Source organism: Aricia agestis, chromosome 8 (assembly GCF_905147365.1).
Source record: "Aricia agestis chromosome 8, ilAriAges1.1, whole genome shotgun sequence".
In the NCBI taxonomy this organism is placed as follows: domain Eukaryota; kingdom Metazoa; phylum Arthropoda; class Insecta; order Lepidoptera; family Lycaenidae; genus Aricia; species Aricia agestis.
In genome coordinates this window covers 13,911,899-13,932,141 of record NC_056413.1, presented here as the reverse complement: position 1 = coordinate 13,932,141, position 20,243 = coordinate 13,911,899, and the positions used below count along the sequence as shown (strand labels likewise).

The 20,243-nt window shown below is 34.6% G+C and overlaps 1 protein-coding gene across 4 annotated transcripts in view; it reads right to left on the bottom strand.

Moving 5' to 3' along the window:
- The window catches only part of LOC121729551 (disabled homolog 2-interacting protein), a 224,627-nt gene that overhangs the window by 95,641 nt on the left and 108,743 nt on the right, over positions 1–20,243 (bottom strand). Inside the window, exons 1-2 of one of the 4 annotated variants that reach the window (XM_042118100.1) lie at positions 15,086–15,292; positions 11,675–11,677 (exon numbers count right to left, since the gene is read on the bottom strand). The exons of 2 other annotated variants lie outside the window; for them this stretch is intronic. The gene's annotated coding sequence lies outside the window, so the exon portion shown is untranslated. Of the gene's footprint in view, positions 1–11,674; positions 11,678–15,085; positions 15,293–20,243 lie in introns of those variants that run through there. One more of the 4 variants, XM_042118102.1, reaches the window with a different exon arrangement.

Sequence of the window (20,243 nt, the reverse complement as noted above, 5' to 3'; positions counted from 1 at the left end):
ATGTCGTCACTTTGGAAATTAGCAAACTATCTTGCTATATGCCGGTCGCAAAACACATAGAAATTAGGCAGTAAACCTATCGCTACCTGTCTCTTTTACTCGCACGTGAAAATAGCGCTAGCTCCAATAGTTTCTTGTGAAACCAAGATAGCTAATAATATAAATATTGATTGGACAACATTTTCTCAATTCCAATTTATTAATCAAAATCGGTTCAGCGGTTTGGACGTGAAGATGTAAAAGACAGACAGACACACTTTCGCATTTATAATATAATATGAATTCCTTTGTCAATCCAAATCTTTTTTATACCAATGTACTCAAACGATCTTGAACGTACTACGCAGTTATCCTTGACAAATCTTGAATGAATACAATTTAAATGCTTTTTTTTCGATATACTATGCTAATATTCATACTGATATTGTAAATACGAAAGTGTGTCTGTCTGTCTGTCTCTTACATCTTCACGCCGATTTTGCTGAGTATGGAAATATTTTGAGTCCCGGGAAAGGACATAGGATACTTTTTATCTCGGAAAATGTACGGTTCCCGCACGATAAACGTTGTAGGCATCATCAAAATATGTAAAGGAATATTTTTAGTATATAACATAGTTTTTATGGCAGAGAATATTTTATACATGACATAAAATATTTTGGAAAAACATGTTTATTATTTACGTTTTCAGCTTTATACAGAACAATAACATCGAATATCTTGTTTCTACATTCCATTTTACATTAAACTAGATCAAATTCAGTTCAAGCGTTTGGGAGCTACGATGCTATAGACATACAAACTGACACCGAGGAAACTATACATATAACGCCTCTCTGATTTCCTTGAGATTAAAAATAGCCTTGAAAGCAATAAAGGTGGCCTTCGGATCTTTGCCGCGAGCGACCGCGACCGGTGAAAATTTAAATAAAATGCTACTAGACATAGAATATAAGTGTCATTTTCTACTGACATTTTGGTGGCGACCCACGCTGCCGCCGGCGGCGGCGTAAAAGCTAGTTGGTAGAGTAAAATGAAACCTATCGCCTATGTCATAAAGTGGCATTTCGTTTAAATTTTCGTCGGTCGCGGTCGCTCGCGGCAAAGATCCGAAAGCCACCTTAATATTTACCATGGCCATACAATGAACTTGTAGTGAAAAAAGCTGTTTTGATAAAAGTGCTACGCCGCTACGCCGTAGCATTTTGAAAAGTTACAACCTTCGATCAAATATTTCTGTTACAACCTATGGTTACAACTGATTTTTGAAGCTATACTTAGTCCCAACTGTGGGACGAATTATAAAACTGCAGTTAATCCAACTGAAAACATCCATTAAGTTAAGGTAATTAATTAATCCTACTATCCTACTAATATCATAAAGGCGAAAGTTTGTTTGGATGTATGGATGTGTGGATGTATGGATGTTTGTTACTGTTTCACGCAAAAACTACTGAACGGATTTTAATGAAACTTTACAATAATATAGCTTATACATCAGAATAACACATAGGCTACAAATTTAACTGACTTTCAAAATGGGGGAGGTGTTATGTTCGTTTTCTTCTATTCGACGATTACTCCACCGTTTGTTAACCGATTTTCAAAATTTTTCTTTTGGTATATAGGGTATCATCCCAATTTGGTTTTATATTCATAAAAGTGGTGATCTGATGAAGGATCCGTAATCGAGGGAACTCCTCAAAATTTATAGGGAAACATGTGGTGACTTCGGTTTCGTGAGAAGAATATTCTAAGCATATGCTACCAACAAGTAAGATTTTGCACCGAGGTATACCTGGTATACCGTGGTTCGGAAGGTGCTGAGAGAACTTCTGATTCTTTATAGATACAAGTTTGGGAGTTTCGGCGTTGTTTTAAGAACAGAAAGCATATGCTACTATGCAAATTACATTTATCATCATCATCATCACTACCATATTTTACCATTTCATAGTCTTTTAGATCGAGACTCGAGTTTGTCAAACGATAATTTAAAAAATCTACCTAATATTATAAACCTGAAGAGTATGTTTGCTTGAACGCGTCAATCTCAGGAACTTTCCTTCCGATTTAAAAACTTATCTCAGTGTTAGATAGATCATTTATCGAGAAAGACTATAGGCTATATTAATATACTAGCTGTTGCCCGCGACTTCGTCCGCGTGGACTTCAGTTTATAGCGCGCGATGTCAACAAAATTGGTGTCAAAAGCTTTTATGAAAAAAAAACCCTGGTACCCCTTAAATCAAAACAGCTGTGCAGTGTGCACATAATATTTCATTTTTTTTAATTAAACTTTATATTATATTATGCCAAATTTTAAAGCTTATTTTGCCCCCCAATTACACAACTTTACCCATAAACTATTTATCATTGATAGGTTTAAGGTTACGTTTATTATATATTTAATAAGTCAGTACTTTATATTATATACAGTATATAATATAAAGTAGGTACTGACTTATTAAATAACGTAAAAAAGAAATAACAATCGAAAAAAATCAATAACCCGAATGTATGATGATACCACCTCTTATAGAAAGATGTTGGGCAAGCGTTAGCGCGATGTAAGAGACGCACGGCGCCATCTAGTATGAAAAATCGTATTTTTACCTCCTTACAACCTTTTTTTCCAGTAAAAAAGTAGCCTATGTCCTTTCTCAGGCTTTAGACTATTTGTATACAAAATTTCATTACAATCGGTTCGGTAGTTTTGGCGTGAAAGCGAGACAGACAGACAGACAGACAGACAGACAGAGATACTTTCGCATTTATAATATTAGTATAGATTATCACGCCAAGACTAATACGACCGAAGAAACTCAGGAAAATGTGGGAAAAACGTGGGAAATATTAGAAATTACGATTTACTGGAGCAATTTTATGGCAATATTTGGCACAGATATAGAGTAGACCAAGTGAAGGGACTAGGGACATAAGCTATTTTTTATGGAAAAATGTACGGTTTCTGTAAAATTCCTATTTTACGCGGGCGAAGCCGCGTGGGACATCTAGTTTAAATATAAAGCTTTGTCACTAGTCTGATGGCTTGAATATGGCTATAAGCGTTTCGTACTTTGCAACAGGTTCTATCGTACCTGAAACTTTGCCTTTAGTGGGGAGTGGAGCACCATGGGGTTTTAGTAGGTACTGGAGAGTCCCACATACCCCTGCCATTTCCCCATGTTAAAATGGCGTTTTGTACTGCTTATGTTCACACAGCATTCAGCCTTGAGCGAAGAGGCACAAGCGAAGGAATAAGGATGAAATATTTATAATACATGTTGATGGAATATGTGTTATTCATGAGTCATCGACTAAGCTCGTGTTATAGACGCCTAAATAGATTCACATGTTAGCGACGGTACTGGTAAATAGATTTTTTATTACTATGGCGACTTTGACTATGACCTTTGTAGGAAAAATAACGGACACTAAGGAATTCACTTAAATCATCGCTACATAGTGTCATAATATGTAGAGATTCCATAAGTGAATTTTGTAAGCTTTCTGTTGTTTGGAAGTGTGCAACTGCTGAGTCTTCAAAATAGGTAGAGTTATTCTACATGTGGTTTATAATTTTATATGAGGCTGTGGATAATACAAAACTTAACGAAACATATTATTTACTAATGCATACACATTTCTACCATAATAGGTTTAATCAGGATAACACCCACAATATTTTCGTCCCAATTCTGAGACATGTAGATATACTTTTCGTATATTTTCTCTCGACCCGTGCGGATTAAGATACGTGATCTTTGCTCGATATAGATCCCTAATCCTAGTTGATCGACACGGAATACATTAATAGAAATCAGTTGATGTGTTTGTTGAAAAATATAGAATCAAGCGTTCAGAATAATTTTCACTATGACAAGACCGTGAATACTATGTTATTCCAAATTTAAACTTTATTACTTCAGGTAACTGAATACTTTCATACATTATTGTAGAAGGACATCTACTAGAATATGCGTCTGTTTGTCTGTCTCTACCTCTTCACGCCCAAATCGCTGAACCGATTTTGCTGAAATTTGGTGTGGAGATACTTTAAGTCTCGGGAAAGGACATAGAATACTTTTTAACCCGGAAAAAATTGACTTCATCTGGTAATATTATAATTTCATTAATCCAAGCTCTACCTTGATTAAGAATTACTTCATAAAACTATAGAATTGACAGTGATAGAGGCTAAATCATAAATATATCATTAAGCTATATCAGGAAACGGAAAGAGAGAAACCTAGCTCCCTAAGGGCGCATAGAAATAGCCCTCCGTAGGGACCGCACTTTCGTAGAGAATAACACTTATAGACAATCGCGGTTTTCTATTGCGGAAAATAATAAATGTGACAGACCACGCTACCTCTCTATATGCTGGCCCATGGTGAATAATTAAGAATGAGTAGGGGAGCATATTAATTTGTATATGATTGCTTGCCTATGATCACTTGTGCATGCTTCACAATTATTAATGTAACCCTATGATAAATGACTAAAACTATCATTGTTAGTTGCAATAATAAATTATGGTGGTGGTGGGTATACATAATAACGATCTTAAAGAAGTAGGTAGTTCAAAATAATATTTTTATAATCACACATTCGTTATTCGTTATTTAAAAAAGTCTCTACGTCAGCAATTTTCCATACATTTGAATATTAATATTCATAATTCTGTTGTTATTATTCAATAAAAGGGGCACAAAACGGAACAGGATACACACCTGTTACCCATTTAACAAATTAGTAGCTTGTGTGGCGATCCATCATAGAGATTACCTTGGCAGTTTTTGTTCCAATAGTGGTACAAATTAATAATTACTATGAGCTGTTCGTACTCGCGGTTACACCTATGAACTCATACGCGTTTTATATAGTACTAGATGTTCCGCCCGGCTTCGCCTGAGTAATTTAGAAATATAATGGAAACCGTACATTTTCCCGCAAAAAAATTGCTTATGTCTCTTCACGTGGTCTATTCGTCAAATGTGCAAAATAACATAAAAATTGCTAAAGTAGTTAGGGAGATAAGCCCTTTCAAATAATTTTCCCCGATTTTTTTTCACATTTTCCTCTGTTTCTTCGCTTCTATTAGTCTTAGCGTAATAAAATATAGCCTATAGCCTTCTTCGATAAATAAGCAATCTCATACTGAAATAATTTTTCAAATCCGATCAGTAGTTCCTGAGATTAGCGCGTTCAAAAAAACAATCAAACTCTTCCGCTTTATAATAGATACACTAGATGACCCCCCGCAAATCGTTTAATATCACGTTTTTCTCGGGACTCAAAGTATCCCAATACCAAGTTTTGGCAAAATCGGTTACACACAAAATTACATCTTCTTGAAATTTTGTCCTAATATTTAGTGCTTTTGAGTATTGACTCCAGGTTTTGCCTGCACCTTATAGTTTGTAACTAAGAAAGGTGTTTTGATTACTATAATACACCGACAATAAACAAAATATAAAAGAAAACATTATATTAGTCATTAAAATTTTATTATTGTAAAATAAAACCACAACGTTTCAATCCTTTTGCACATAAAAAGGACAGAGAAAAAAAAATCAAATAACGAACGCTACTGGCACTTTACTTTTTTTGTTTTGTGCCAGTTTTATTGTTACATGTCTGTTATTTATCTGTTTGAGGAAGAACACCTTGTTTTCTGCGCGGTCAGTCCGGCCTTGGCTTTATCTGTGCCTTTACTCTTGTTAGTACTATTCTCATTACATTACCAGTAACACCTACTCAAATGATTAACATCTGCAGTTATGTGGGTCAATATTAAATAAGTCTTATTATTATGATCTTTATAAATACTATGCAATAAGCCCTGAAGCTATGAAAATTCGTTTTTTTCATTCATTCATTCAATGAAGACCTAAGCTCAAATTATGCACTTACCATACAACATTTAATATGCGTGAGAATAATAAAGTTAACATCATATTATTTAACGTAATAGTAAGTAATATAATCAATAACCCGACATTTATTATTTACATAATAGATACAGTTTCTGCTTTCTAATTTCAACATTATTTAAAGAATACAAATGAGCCACGCGTCAATACAGATTCTGAGTATTGATTTCTTTTTATTATTTTCTAGGTTTGAACTCCAAGCTTGTGGCATACCAACATTCAAAATTAAAATATACAAATATGTAACATTAAAATATCAATTTTTAAGTAAAAAAGACCGCACAGATGCCACACAGCATATTATGATCTTAAAAATATTCAGGAGCATCACATCTTTTAAGAGAACTCTGTTAAGTATCCTGTGATTAATGTCTACTTAAGAGCCTGCTATCAGAAATATCAAAACACGCTAGCCCCACCTACACCCCGCTATCCTCAAATCGTGATATAATGATTCCATGAATTTGTTTCAATTCCACCGAGCATTGTGCTTTGCGCTGCAGCTAATAGTTAACAATATCGCGTAACAACGGTTCCCACATTATAGCACGAAAGTAAAGGTCGTTAGTCCCAAAAATGTTTTTGATGATTATTTAAAAATTTAATACCATACTAATATTTCCTTTAACCATTATTTAATAAAGTGTGTGATTGTAGTAGTGCAAGTTATTAAATGATAGTAACTCAATAAGTGTAACAGATATTTGTTGAAAAGCCCAGAAAGATTCATAATAATTTCGAAAAATATAACTATCGAGTCAAAATAAGTGAATCGTATTTTCCGTTAGGCAAATATCAGATTAATATACAATGATTAAACAAATCTTAATTTCATTTAAGTCAATCGTCTTCCGAGATCGTAATACTTATTAGAAAACAGCAAAATTTGGCAGCCCGCTCTTAATTATATTAAAATATAGTCTTCGTCTGACATTTCAATACCAACATAAGTGATGTCATTTAATATTATGATAATTAAGTTATTTCAAAGCCTCACGCTATGAGTTATGACTCATATTATAACTTAGCATAGACTGTATATTAAAACATGGTACCTACATAATACTAAGGAGAGTTTTGTCAACAAAGGCACAAAGAGTAGGCTTTGGCCGATTTCTGAAGTTTCTGACAAGAGTTTGTCTATTCTAGCGCTTTTGATTGGCTAATATCAAACACATAACCCAATAACCAACTGTTGAATAGAAAAGTCATATCAATAGCCAAAAGCGACTTGGCATATATCGACATGCTGTCTACTAAAATAATTTATTGTTCTCTCAGAAAAAATAATAGGCAATATAGTCTAACAATATTGAAATTATAAAGAGTATGAATTACTCTTTATTAAAATGTTCTACACTACTGAATGGACATAAAAACTTTTTAATAAGGTGAAAAGTGATAACTGCAGTGTAAGCTGTTGGGATTTGGCAAGGTAATAGCCTCATTGTTACTTTGTCATAAAGATTTTAACAAGCCTTAATTTCTCTACATTTACATACAATTTGGAGTAAAAGTTTCTCATGATTAAATAAATGAATTGAATTGAATTGAATTATTTTATTTTCGAAAAAGTTTTCGAGCACATGACTCATTTGACAATCCTAAAAAAACATTTTAGTGACGAGAGAAATATTGAACTTGAAAAATTAGTTTTCAACCCCTACCTTGCGTTATGGAAGTACTTATAATATCTCCATATCAAACACCAAAATCGGTTCAGCGGTCTGTGCGTAAAGAGGTAACAGACAGACAGATACACTTTCGCATTTATGTTATTAGTATGGATATATAGGGAATACTATGTCAATTTTGTTAAAACGAAGTATTAATTATCGAGACAGCGACAAAAGTGTGACGAATAATTGTGATTTATCTGAGTTTGGAGGAAACACCCGCATGGTGGCCACTCGTACAATTGCAGATAAGCAGTTTACAAGTGGCTCACATCGCATTACTACTTATTTACATGTAGGTTAACTTGCAATCAAACGCTATTGGTATTTGCTGCTATACTATATGCCATAGAGTATAGATTAAAGAATGGTAGAGATACAGCTAGAAATCCTTTAGACGATTTATAAAAATAACAATTATAAAGATGTTTTCTACGACTTTGATGTTTTGTTGTTGTGTTGACACGAGTGTTTTTGGTGTTTTATTTACTACATTGTCTGGTAAATACAATATTATGTAGACGATTAGTTAACTATTAATAACTTAACAGTTTATCAGTAAGTCATATTGTAAACACTGATAGCAAAGCTTATTTACAATAAGAGGTAAATTATACATTACTAATTACATAGTGTGTCATTATTAAAGTGTGTTGTTAATTCTTGTGTCCACATCTTTATTGTTTTTAAATTTTATGGAGATACTTTGAGTCCCAGGAAAGGACATAGAATATTTATTTGAAAAATGAAAGGTTCCCACGCGATAAACAAATTTTGGCGCATGGGAGTGGCCAGCGTCATCTAGTATATGTATATAAAAAAATATCCACAACCGAATACATAACCTCCTCCTTTTTGGAAGTCGGTTAATAAAATGGTCCAAACTACGAAGCAAGTTACATAACTTAACTTAAATATAAAAAATTTAATATTAAATTGTTTGATAATTTGACTGGCCTCTAACTTTAATCCACAGCATAAAAATTATGATTATTAAAAAAAACAACATAAACACCTAAGGGTCATTTTGGCATAAACGTTTCCAAATGCATCTTACCGTGCAGTGCACTTAAAACAAGGGGTCCCTGGTAAGGGGCGTCTAGGACCCCTCAGGCGCGGATACCACCTAATGAATTCAGGGGATCTGAGGCCCCTTCCCTTAGCTGAGCTGGCAATTTAGCCGCTAAGCGATGCATTTATCAACTACCTCGTTGATTTACACGCCTCACGAATGTGGTGGAATTCGGAAAATAAGAACAGATAAAAATGGCTGCGGTAAAAGCTATACTTATTTCTAGCAGCATCGTAAACTTTTGAAAATTATAATGGATATAATAAATTGTATACTTTAAGCTAGACAATCTTGTGCGTTTATATATAATCGGTTCTACCATCTTGGAAAAACCAAGCTTAAATAAATAAATAATAAATTTCTTAGGCATTTATAGTTCCTAACCGATTTTGCAATGATCGCCTTATATCGTTGAAAAAATTTAACTATTATTTTAACGTGGGAGAGCCATGCTTCGGCACGAATGGGCCGGCTCGACCGGAGATATACCACTTTCTCACAGAAAAGCGGCGTGAAACAGCGTTTGCGCTGTGTTTCGCCGCGTGAGTGAGTTTACCGGAGGCCCAATCCCCTACCCTATTCCCTTCCCTCCCCTCCCCTATTACCCTATTCTCTCTTAAAAGGCCAGGTAACGCACCTGCAGCTCTTCTGATGCTGCGAGTGTCCATGGGCGACGGAAGTTGCTTTCCATCAGGTGACCCGTTTGCTCGATTGCCCCATTATTTCATTAAAAAAAATCTTTTTTCGAGCAAAGCTCAGGAACTACGTAAAATAAACAGTAACTTTTAATAACTTAAGGAACTTTGTTCAGCCATTGCAAGCTGCAACGTTTCAAGTCATACTTTAAGAAAATTGAGTTTAACACCACTTAGGTATAAAGTTTGCGCCCGGCTTTATTTCCGAGAATATTAAAATTCCAACACAGAAAGCTGAGTCAATGCCTCACAAATGGGAAATGAAAACAGGAAAAGCGCCACATACAGCTCTATATAGAGGGAGAAACTTGTCTATGTACCGAGAATTGTTAATACAAGTTCAGAAAAAGAAAGGAGGACGAATTTCTCACTTCTTACCCTTCATTTTAGTTCGAAATGAAAAGGTAAAAAGAAGTAGATATTCGGCCTCCTTTCCTCAGTACCTACAGCATAAGGCTCAGTTCACATGCAACGTGACGACTGACGAGTCGATGCGATGCAGTTTTTAACCGACTTCCAAAGAAGGAGGTTTCTCAATGCAACCGTATATACGTTATTTTTTTTAATGAGCTATTCCAAATTGGAACAGGCAGCCTAACACTGCAAGCAGCAATTCTGTCAATTCAATGTGTATCTACTTTTGTAGTAAATAAAGTTCAGTTTTAAAGGGATCATTCGAAAATGCATAGCATACCCTCGTTATATATGTGACTGACTTCTAGGCTCTATCGTATCTTTTTAAAAGGTCTTAAGTCACCTAAGTTGGAAATTCCATATTTTATATTCATAAAGTTACTGTTGGAAATCTTAAGAAATTTCGGAATAACCTAAGATATCAATTAGGACGATATTGGCTAACCGATTTCCAAACGTTAAGTCGTAGGTACGTTTTTTAATTCCCGCATTTTAAAACGTATTTTAAAATTAAAATCAAACTGCCGGTCTTACGAAATTGGGAAAACTGAGTTGTTTACTATATGTTTAAAAGTTTACAATCTTGATGTCCCATGCAATCCTCACAAAATCGTTCTAAATCTAAGAAAAGCTTTTCTAAATTTAACTGTTTTGAAGTAACAGTATGTTTTTACCCAACACCCAAATCATAAAAAGGTAAAAAACGGGGTTTTACCTTTTTTATCTGCACAAATATTTGGTATGAAAGATTTTCATGTGCATTTAAACAGCTCATAATAATAAGTAATAACATTAAATGTATGGTAGAGCGAATGCTTGGTGACATCTTGTGTTGTCTGAGAGGATAAAAGCATTCTGTGAACCTGCATTTATTTACATTAGAATTTGTGCCAGACGTTTCTCAAGAGCAATGTTAAGCATAGGGATCCGTTGAGACAATAACATAAGTGGAAAACAAAACCTCCTTTTTCCTCGGTTAAAGCAAATTATTATTAGAACATTAATTCATAGGTCTGTCTGCATAAGATAGCAAGGAAACTCCCATACTTTCTTAACACATATCTTCCGGTTAACCTGTACAGTTTTACCTGTGTAGGTAGATCACACGCGTTACAGTTAAGGCTGTGCATAAAACCGATTTATAACCCAAAGAAAAGTATCAACGTTAAATCGTCACTTAACATACAGAAACAAAATAAAAGATTATATTATAGATAGTACTTGGCATTATTCGGCAAGAAACGTGTCGTCTCATAAAGAGATATATATTAAAACTTTTGCTTGTAAATATAAAACCTTAAATGGAGTCGGAAAATATTTCACATTTTCCTCATTTCCAATAGTCTACGAACTGTCTACGCAGCAAGACGAGGCTTTTAAAAGCCAGACTAGTCTATAAGTTATAATAATACTGGGAGTTGCCAAAATCGATGGCTCAGCCAGCGAGCGTAATTGTAGACTTCCAGCATTGATCGAGCCTAAACACTAGTTTACTACCTTTTATTTTTAGCACCTTTAATTTATATTGCCTTTTATTTTTACTACCTTTTATTTTGATAATACCTCGTTTAATTTTTTACTACCTTCTGATTACCTAATATTTTCGTAATGTTATTTTTATCTCGTGTAGTAAATCTGCTACATTATGACTCTACCACTGCATCGGTTCCAAAATAGAGCTATTTGGAGGTTGTCCTCAAAATAGCTCAACTATTTTAATATAATTAGGCGTTTTATAGGTTATGTGTGCTTCTACAAATATAATTAGCATAATATTATAAAGGGTGTACTTTGATTTATATATATCATATTGATTAGTTAGGTGTGAGCTAAAAAGTTTTCTAGTCAAAGCATTAAAATGATATGATGATAACTTACAAAGTTCTGTTATTACTGTTTAGTACTGAGTTAAAATGTATTCCATTATTTCACATATTACTCGTACAATTTTAAAAACTCATAATAATAATAAATTAAAAATCTGCCCGTCAGTTAATCTTATAACTTAATATATATTAGTTATAACACTCAAACCGCTAACTGATTTAATCCAGGAAAGGGCATAATTTTGATCGCGGTGAAATATGCAGTCGTTTCGGGAATACAGTAGCTGGTGGGTACATGCAAATTTCAAGCGATGACTCATTTAAATATAGTTGCGGTACGCGGACGATTGTCCAGACTAATTGATAATTCATTCATAAATAGCATCATAATTCATATCAGTAAAACTATACTCATATTGTACACTGCACATTGTATTTTAAGTTACCATCATACAAAATTGTCTGCAATTTAAAATTACACATGGGGTTTAACAATGGATTTTTCAGTTGTAAGTTGTATTTTAATGAGGGATTTTTATTTCAAAATTATAAATGTTTATTTCATCATAATTAGTATTATCTAAATTAAATTAGTTTATTATCTAAATTAAATTAAAGCAAACGGCCGACCTTTATTTTTTTTCATATTATAGCGTACATAAAGCGCTCATTATGGTGAGTTAGTCGCTTTAAAATAAATGGCCGTTAGTAGTTTAATAACTAATAAGAAATATACCATAATAACCATCTATTGATAAGTATCTATAGCAATTTTACAGTCAGTTGTAGTACAAATTAATATAGTCAATTAATTTATACAAAAAAGACAGGAATTTCCTCACCATAACTCATTTCATGAGGGTAATATGTAATTAATTATAGGATTTGAATACATAAAACATAAGAAAGTCACCGATTTTCGACTCGATCGATGATATTTCGATTATATCACCAAAATACGGAAGTTAACCACGACATAAACACGAAAAGATTTATGCAACTAAGAAAGTCATGATGTAAGAAATCAATTTTGCAGTTTAGCTCCATGTGTAACGGAATAAAACTAGAGGTCACAACGCGCAACGGTTTCTGAACGTGTTAATTTTCTGTTTCAGTTATATTTTTAAGGGAAAGAAAATAGCGCAAGAGAACTGCGATTTATTTTTTCGACTAAAACTTCCCATTTCCTTTCCGTAAAGAACGTTCGTAAAAAATTCATGCTTACGACACATGTAATATTTTATCGCTTTTTTACGGAGAATAAAAGGGCAGGATTTTTTTAATTTACTATTGATAAGCCAACCTATTAGTTGATATATTATACTTAGTCCAATTCAACTGCGCCAAGACACAAGTCTGCGCGTTCACCTCTAAAAAGTCACCAATGGTCGTATATCCTCATTTTGAGGGCACCTCTTTAACAATCTCCCATAGCATTGAAATACTTGGCGTTAACATATCAAGCGAAGTCCAGTTCCGATATCATCTAGATTCTAGAGGGTAAGGTCAAATTAGCCTCGAAGAAGCTTGGTGTTCTGAACAGAGCGAGACAGTACTTCAGTCCGGACCAACGCCTACAACTCTACAAAGCGCAGGTTCGGCCTCATATGGAATATTGTTCTCATCTCTGGGCAGGGGCGCCAAAATACCAACTGCCCTCTGGATCGCATCCAACGAAGGGCCGCTCGAATTGTTGACTACCATAGTGTTTCAAACAGCTTGGACCCCTTGGAATTACGCCGAGATGTAGCTTCACTCTGCATCCTCTATCGGTTGTATCACGGGGAGTGCTCTGAGGAATTGTTCGGAATCATACCACCTGCAACTTTTCGCCATCGTCCCACGCAAAATATAATACCATCCTGATCACCTTGATGAGTGGCAGTCTTTCACCGTGCGTTTCTCGCGTAACTTTCTGCCGCTCACTGTAAAACTCTGGAACGAAATGTCGCCAGCAGTATTTCCGGACCTATACGACCTGCAAACCTTCAAGAGAGCGTATTCCCTCTTAAAAGGCCGGCAACGCACCTGCAGCTCTTCTGATATTGCGAGTGTCCATGGGCGACGGTAGTTGCTTTCCATCAGGTGACCCGTTTGCTCGTTTGCCCTCTTATTTCATAAAAAAATGCTTTTTAAGTGTTATTGTGGGATCACACGTCCAAAAATATAAAATCCGATTCTTAAATGGAATCTTTTATTAATGAACAAATAAAATGACATTTTAGTCATGTACTCCTAAAAAGATAATGATTTATTTGCGACAATCCTACTTCTACTTCCTACCTTTCAAAGTGGGGCTCTGCCATAAAAGCACTTTTACACGTTTCTACGATGTACAACCATGATTGTCACTACAATGACAAATCTGTGATATAGCATAGAGAATCAATCATGCGCAACCATAGACCCACTCTACAGATACTATATTTCGTTCTCGCTCGTATTTTCCAACGTGGAAAGGCCCTGTTAGACATAATAAAGATCGAAATTGCTACAAGATCATGACGATGATGATGAGTGATGACATAATGATGATGAAGACGGTGGCTGTGAAATGACTGCGTGAGGAAATTTAAGCATAAGGCACTCCTACTTATTGTTTGCAGTTCTATTGTGTAGTTTATGATAACAATCCTTATTATCGCTGTGGACTGTCCCTAGTTAGCACAAATTCTAACATAATATTCTACTATCACCAACCCGTAGTAGGCTGGCTTGGGAGTGTAATATCCTCATCATCATCAGTGATGAAGATGAAGATTTTGATGATAATGATAACTCAAAGTGACACCGATAACAATATCACTGCTAGTGCTCAGGTTTCCTGAATGATGTCTGAAAAATTAGTACTTAAGTCTGAAGATTTAGGACTTAGGACTTAATTCTGGAGAGTATAGACTAAGGTCTAAAGGGTTATGAATTAGGTTTAGAATGTAGTCTACCTCACTAGCTACCTACGGGAACTTGGAATAATTGAGAAATTTTCCTCTCTTATCATCTGAAATCGACAGGTTTTCACGAAGTTTTCCTTTGCATTAGAGCAAACGGAAAAGAATCCTTACAATCCAATCTTTTCTCAGAAGTTTTAGAGGAAGATTCATACATATTTCCTTATCAATGTATTTTCCTTCTGAAATTCTGAATAACTTCATAGGCGGGTGGTTTTATTGCTCCAATATATAGAGTAATGTCCAGCATTAGCATTGGAATTGCGAGATTATTCAAACCGAACTCTCTTTTCAGTTTTCCGTAACTTTCGCTCATAATTCTAGGCCTAAACTAGTTTTTAAGATTAATAAGATACAGTTTATATAATAATAATATGTAATAGGCAGTGCCTTTGACAAACGACTTTATTATTGTATTTAAATTTTAATTATTAATTAATTATTGATGTTAAATTCGCTTGTTGATTTTACTATTTTATACATACCGATTTCGATAATGATTTACTTTATTTTATCAAAACAAGTAAACATCCCAAACAACAACTATCAGCTGATATCACTTACACAACACTCACTGCACTGCGGGCACTTTAAATTAATAAAGCTGCGAGTACACTCACGAGTTCACGACCAAATCTCGATGTTTTCCGACCAAATCGCTATTTACCGACGAGACCCGTGGCTTTCCGACGACCTCCGACGAGATGTGTGCCGAGTCGGAAGAGACGTAACGCACTGGCGCGAGCGCCACGCTTCGCCCGCGACCGCTGCATACAAAACCATAGGGCTGCCCCTAACACAATATTACTAATGTTCTGACTAATTTATAAATCAAATTATAAATAGAAACCCTATTCAATCAGAAGCAATTTTAGCAGCAATAATATTTAAAAATTAATAGGTAACAAATGGTTCTGCCGCTGTCCGACAACTGTTTCTTGGGACTCCAGCTGAAACCATTGAGTTATAAGTTTAATAGGTTAGGCATTGAGTAATATAAGTAGTACTTATATTACTCAATGCCAGAATCATAACTTATTTTGAGAATCTCTATAATGGTATACGGTAGATTTTTCGTCTGTTTTATTTTTATTTAATTATTAAATTACTTAGGATAGAAGCATGCCTTATTTTTTATTTCTGTGTCAAGGTCTTATTGCATTTTATGTACAAAGTATCCAGTATCATTTTTATTCAGTTACCTTATTAATTTCACATGAATTGATTTATTATTTGATACTTTTTGGAACATGGAATATGAATAACAATTAAATTTTATTTTATGTCTAGTAAAAATAAACAACTAGATACGACAAATATTTAAAAAAGTCAGGAGAGCCATTAGAGGCAACCCTATATTCATTGCATATTAACAGAGACAATAGGCCGTTCAGGACATCGGCGACGCGACTCGGCGCAGACAGTGGGTACAGTCGCCGACATCCTGGGGCTATTATTGAACCTTATTGCCAAGGAATAAGGTCGAAGGTAGCCCAGAATCAGTTGCAAACTGTACATGAATACGGTAGAGCCACGTCCGTACTGAGTATTGAAATACTGACTCAGCGCAAAACTGCGATAAGCTTTATTGATGTACTCTCTATGGACCTCCCACCCCAACTATTAACAGTAAAATTTAGCTGATAAGATGAATCTTTTTGTAGAGAAAATATTTTACGTCGATCCTCCTTACAAATAAATATTTTCGTAACAGCGAATAACTTTACAAGGTCCGCTTGGCTTTTTCGAATACATTGAAAACAAGGGCAGCAACAATATAGTTATGGCGATCTTTAATAGTAACATTAACAGATCGTTAAGGAATCAAAAAGTTTTGGTAGATTTAAGGGTCAAATTCAGACCTCAACGCGACGCGTAGGCTTTTCTAAATGTGTATTGTGTATGGATTTGACAGAATTGCATGACGTCCCACGCAATTGAAATCTGTCAATTCAGTACTTTATAAATGCATAATATTATCTACGCGTCGCTTTGCCGTCTGAAGTCCACATGGCGCAATGCGTTGCATTGCGTCGTCGCAACGCAAATATTTTGACGCATAGCCGGCCACACGGGCGCTGTGCCATCGCAACGTTATTACGAAGCTAAGCAGTCTTAACGTCAACACCCTGCTGTCCGTCATTGTGTGCGTTGCGACGACGCAGCGCGCCGTGTGAACATCTTGGTTATATTTTGTATGTAAAACAACGCAACGGCATGCAGCGCTGCGTCGGCGCAACGCTGATGCAACGCGCCGTGTTGGAGGAGACATCCATGTATTAGTACGTCAATGTTCGCAATTCATATTTCATGAGTACTTTAAACATTCGTGAATACGCAATTCTGTTCGAGTGGCGATTGAAAAAGTGAAAAAGTGATATTTAATGATAACGAGCGCCAATCGCAAGTGAAAGGTATCGGTAAAGCTTTGTAATTGAAAATAATGATTGCCTCGAATAATCTTTTTACTGGAATATTTGAATTATATTCCATGACTTTCTATAGATAATTTAAGGAAATGCGTACGGAATACAAATCTAGCACAGATAGAGCAAAAAGTAGAGTAGAGATTTCATATTGGAGTTAAGGAACTGTTGCTAAATTTTTAAACAATAATTATTAAAGAATATGAAAGAGTTTCAAGCAATGCTTATTAAATTTTATTATTTATGGTCTTATGGAATACTAGACTCGAGTATTTTGATATCGTTGCTCGTCGGTACCAAAATAGAGCAGAATAGGCACATTAAATAAAGAAACAACCATAATAAATTAAAAATTTAGTTTACAAGCGTGGCGATTAATCTTCAAAAAAATCAACTGTTTCATAAAAAAATCACTAAACGTCGTACGATACACCTGTCATTTTTTTGTAAGAAAAAAAGGAGGAAGCTACTAATTATAGAAAATTATTTCGTATGTACTCATTTCCCCCATTTTTGCGCCCATTGTAATGTTAAACTGTTTAGTAAGTAATTAATTTAAATTCATACTTTTTGAAAACATAAGTCGATGAAGTAAGAAACAATTTGCAAACTGTCGTTTTTATGGATAAATGGGGGCTTTAGATAAATGATTTGAAATCAAAAATGTAGATTCTATGAATGAAATATTTAAAATGTTTTTTTTTCTTCAAATTAAAAGGAAAACCGTTAGTATTAATTGTTCGTATGTTGTTAAAATATGCTAGTTAACCATTTAAGCCCAACTATGTCTTAATCTTTTAATACAATACAACAGAAAACATTTTATCAGAAAAGTGCGTGAAATAGAAAAATATAATCCTCCCTCAAAGCAAAAAGTGTAAAATATCTCAACCCTCTGCGTGTGACAGATGTACGCCGAGAGCTCTACAGAAGGGGGACTCGGGTTTAAACTAAAAAGTGTTGCACTAAACCTATATTACCCCTGTTTAACTATTTGAAGTATTTGAATGTTTACACTTTAATTTGGACCTAAAACTGTTTAAGTTGGTATCGAACGGTTTAATTTGATTCGTTTCAATCATTTTGAACCGTAGCACAAATATAACATTGGTGCCGAATTTGTTCAAATGAAATATGAATGAATTGATATTTAAATTCACTCAAGAGAACCTTATACAGGGTGTAACTAAACAAAGTGTACAGGATATGAGTCCCCTGTATAGAGTTCACTGTGAAGGTAGCAGCGCAGAGAGAGTCACTTTTTTAACTTTTTAAATTAAAATAAGTATTTTCCCTGTAGTAACAGTGATTTTAAACATAATCAGAAAGTTTTAAGGTTTTCAAGTAGTAGTCTACCATTTATGTCTACCAAGTACCAGACCTCGATGGCAGCCTCAACTTATTTTACGTGACCAAAATTCTTCATATTTGTTACCTTTGGTCGTTCGACTGTATCGGAAGCCTTTGTGGTGCGAGGTCGAAACACTTCCTTGTTAAAAATTTAAAATTTAAATTTCTTTTTTCAGATTTTTTTTAATACTTGAATTTTAAATATTAAAAAAAAGTTGACTTTATAATAGGTGAACATGACTAGTGATTGGACAGTTCTAGTCATTGGACAGAGCACAAAAACACTACATATATTAAGTTACTGTTTTTCTTAAAAATCAGGCGTTCTTTTACTTTTAAAAACAGGCAATTTTTAAAGCAACATTAATAAATATATGTTTTTGTGCTTTTTCCAATGACTGGTACTATGCAATCTACTAGTCATTTACCCTATTGCCGAATGGCAAGCGAAGACAACATACATACTTAATTTAAAGTTTTTTAAAGGGAACTCTTTTAGTCAGCGTTGGGGCACAGATTACTAAATGGTTACTACTTGGGGTACCAACTAGTTAATACAAATCAATCTGACTGTCTAGCAAAGTGACAAAAATACTACCAATAACATACTTGTATGTGTACCTAAAGTAAAGCTTTCCCAATTTTTAACCGTTTAAGGAGAACTAATATAATATAGAATGACTAATGAGGAACCCGGTGACACGTTCGTAGAATTTTAACAATAATTAAAGTATTCTATTGTTTAATATGACGTTAGTATTCAGGACGAATCATCCTATTGTGAGTAATGGCACAGGCCACAGCTTACCACAATTTGGCCCAAATGTTTACTCTAGGTAACACATTGGTACTAAGGAAATAAATTTTCTTGAAACCTGTTTTAACAACCTCCCTTTAACTCTAACACACATTCACACACTTCATTATAGTTTGTTTTTACTTTTTTTTAATTTAAAGTGAATAATTTCTGAGCTAAGTTAATTTTAGTTTCTAACATTATGACGAAACGACAAACAAACAAACAAAAATATCTCGTCACAGAATTAGATGTTCTATGGCAAGTTCTATTTGGGATCCGTCACCGCACACCGCAACAGATTTAGTCCCGGCGAAAGACGCTTTGCTTAAATTATACTTTAAAGTATATTACATAACTGATGAAAAGTGTTCCTTGTATTTTTTAAAGATTCTTTGTGTTCTTTTATCCATCAGATAACCCACAGTCCAGACAACGGAGTTGTTTTCAAAAGAAAATTCCAATCTACTGTTATTATTTATTTCTGGAAAGACATTTACTCGAAGCTCGAAAATCCTGAGAGAACATTAGAGCGAAAAAAGCAAAGACTCAGCATTGTCAAACAAAAAGAGAGGCAGGCAAAAGTGAGTTGCAATATTTCACGCGAAACAACAAAAGTTCGCGACGTAGTTTGTTTAGTTGTGTGAGTGTAACTGTAACTGCACAAGGCGTAGTTTGACCGGCCTCCACAGAACTATGTATTTGTAGTCCACAGAGGTTTGTCCTCATTATAATATTATTGAAGTAAGGAAAAGCGACATAGTAGGCGTTGAAAAAAAAAGTTTTGGTGACAATTGCACCTTTTACGTTTCGATTTTTTTCTCGTTCTTTTTTAAGTTTCGATTTTCCTCTCGTTCTTTTTAAATATTTCGAAATTCGAATGTCATGGCGATACGCAGCTCGAAGGGAGCAAAGTCAATTAAACTGGACCGTCCCTAATTACGCGCCAGTAGTGAGGACCCTACATCAGCTAATAGCCGTTCAAGGATTAAACATTCCAATGCGTTTTGGATGGTTATTGTTTTATATTGCGTCTACTCCTTCTCCTATATTTAATCTATGGTGACATTTTGAACTGAAAACTTCTTTATGATGCACAAT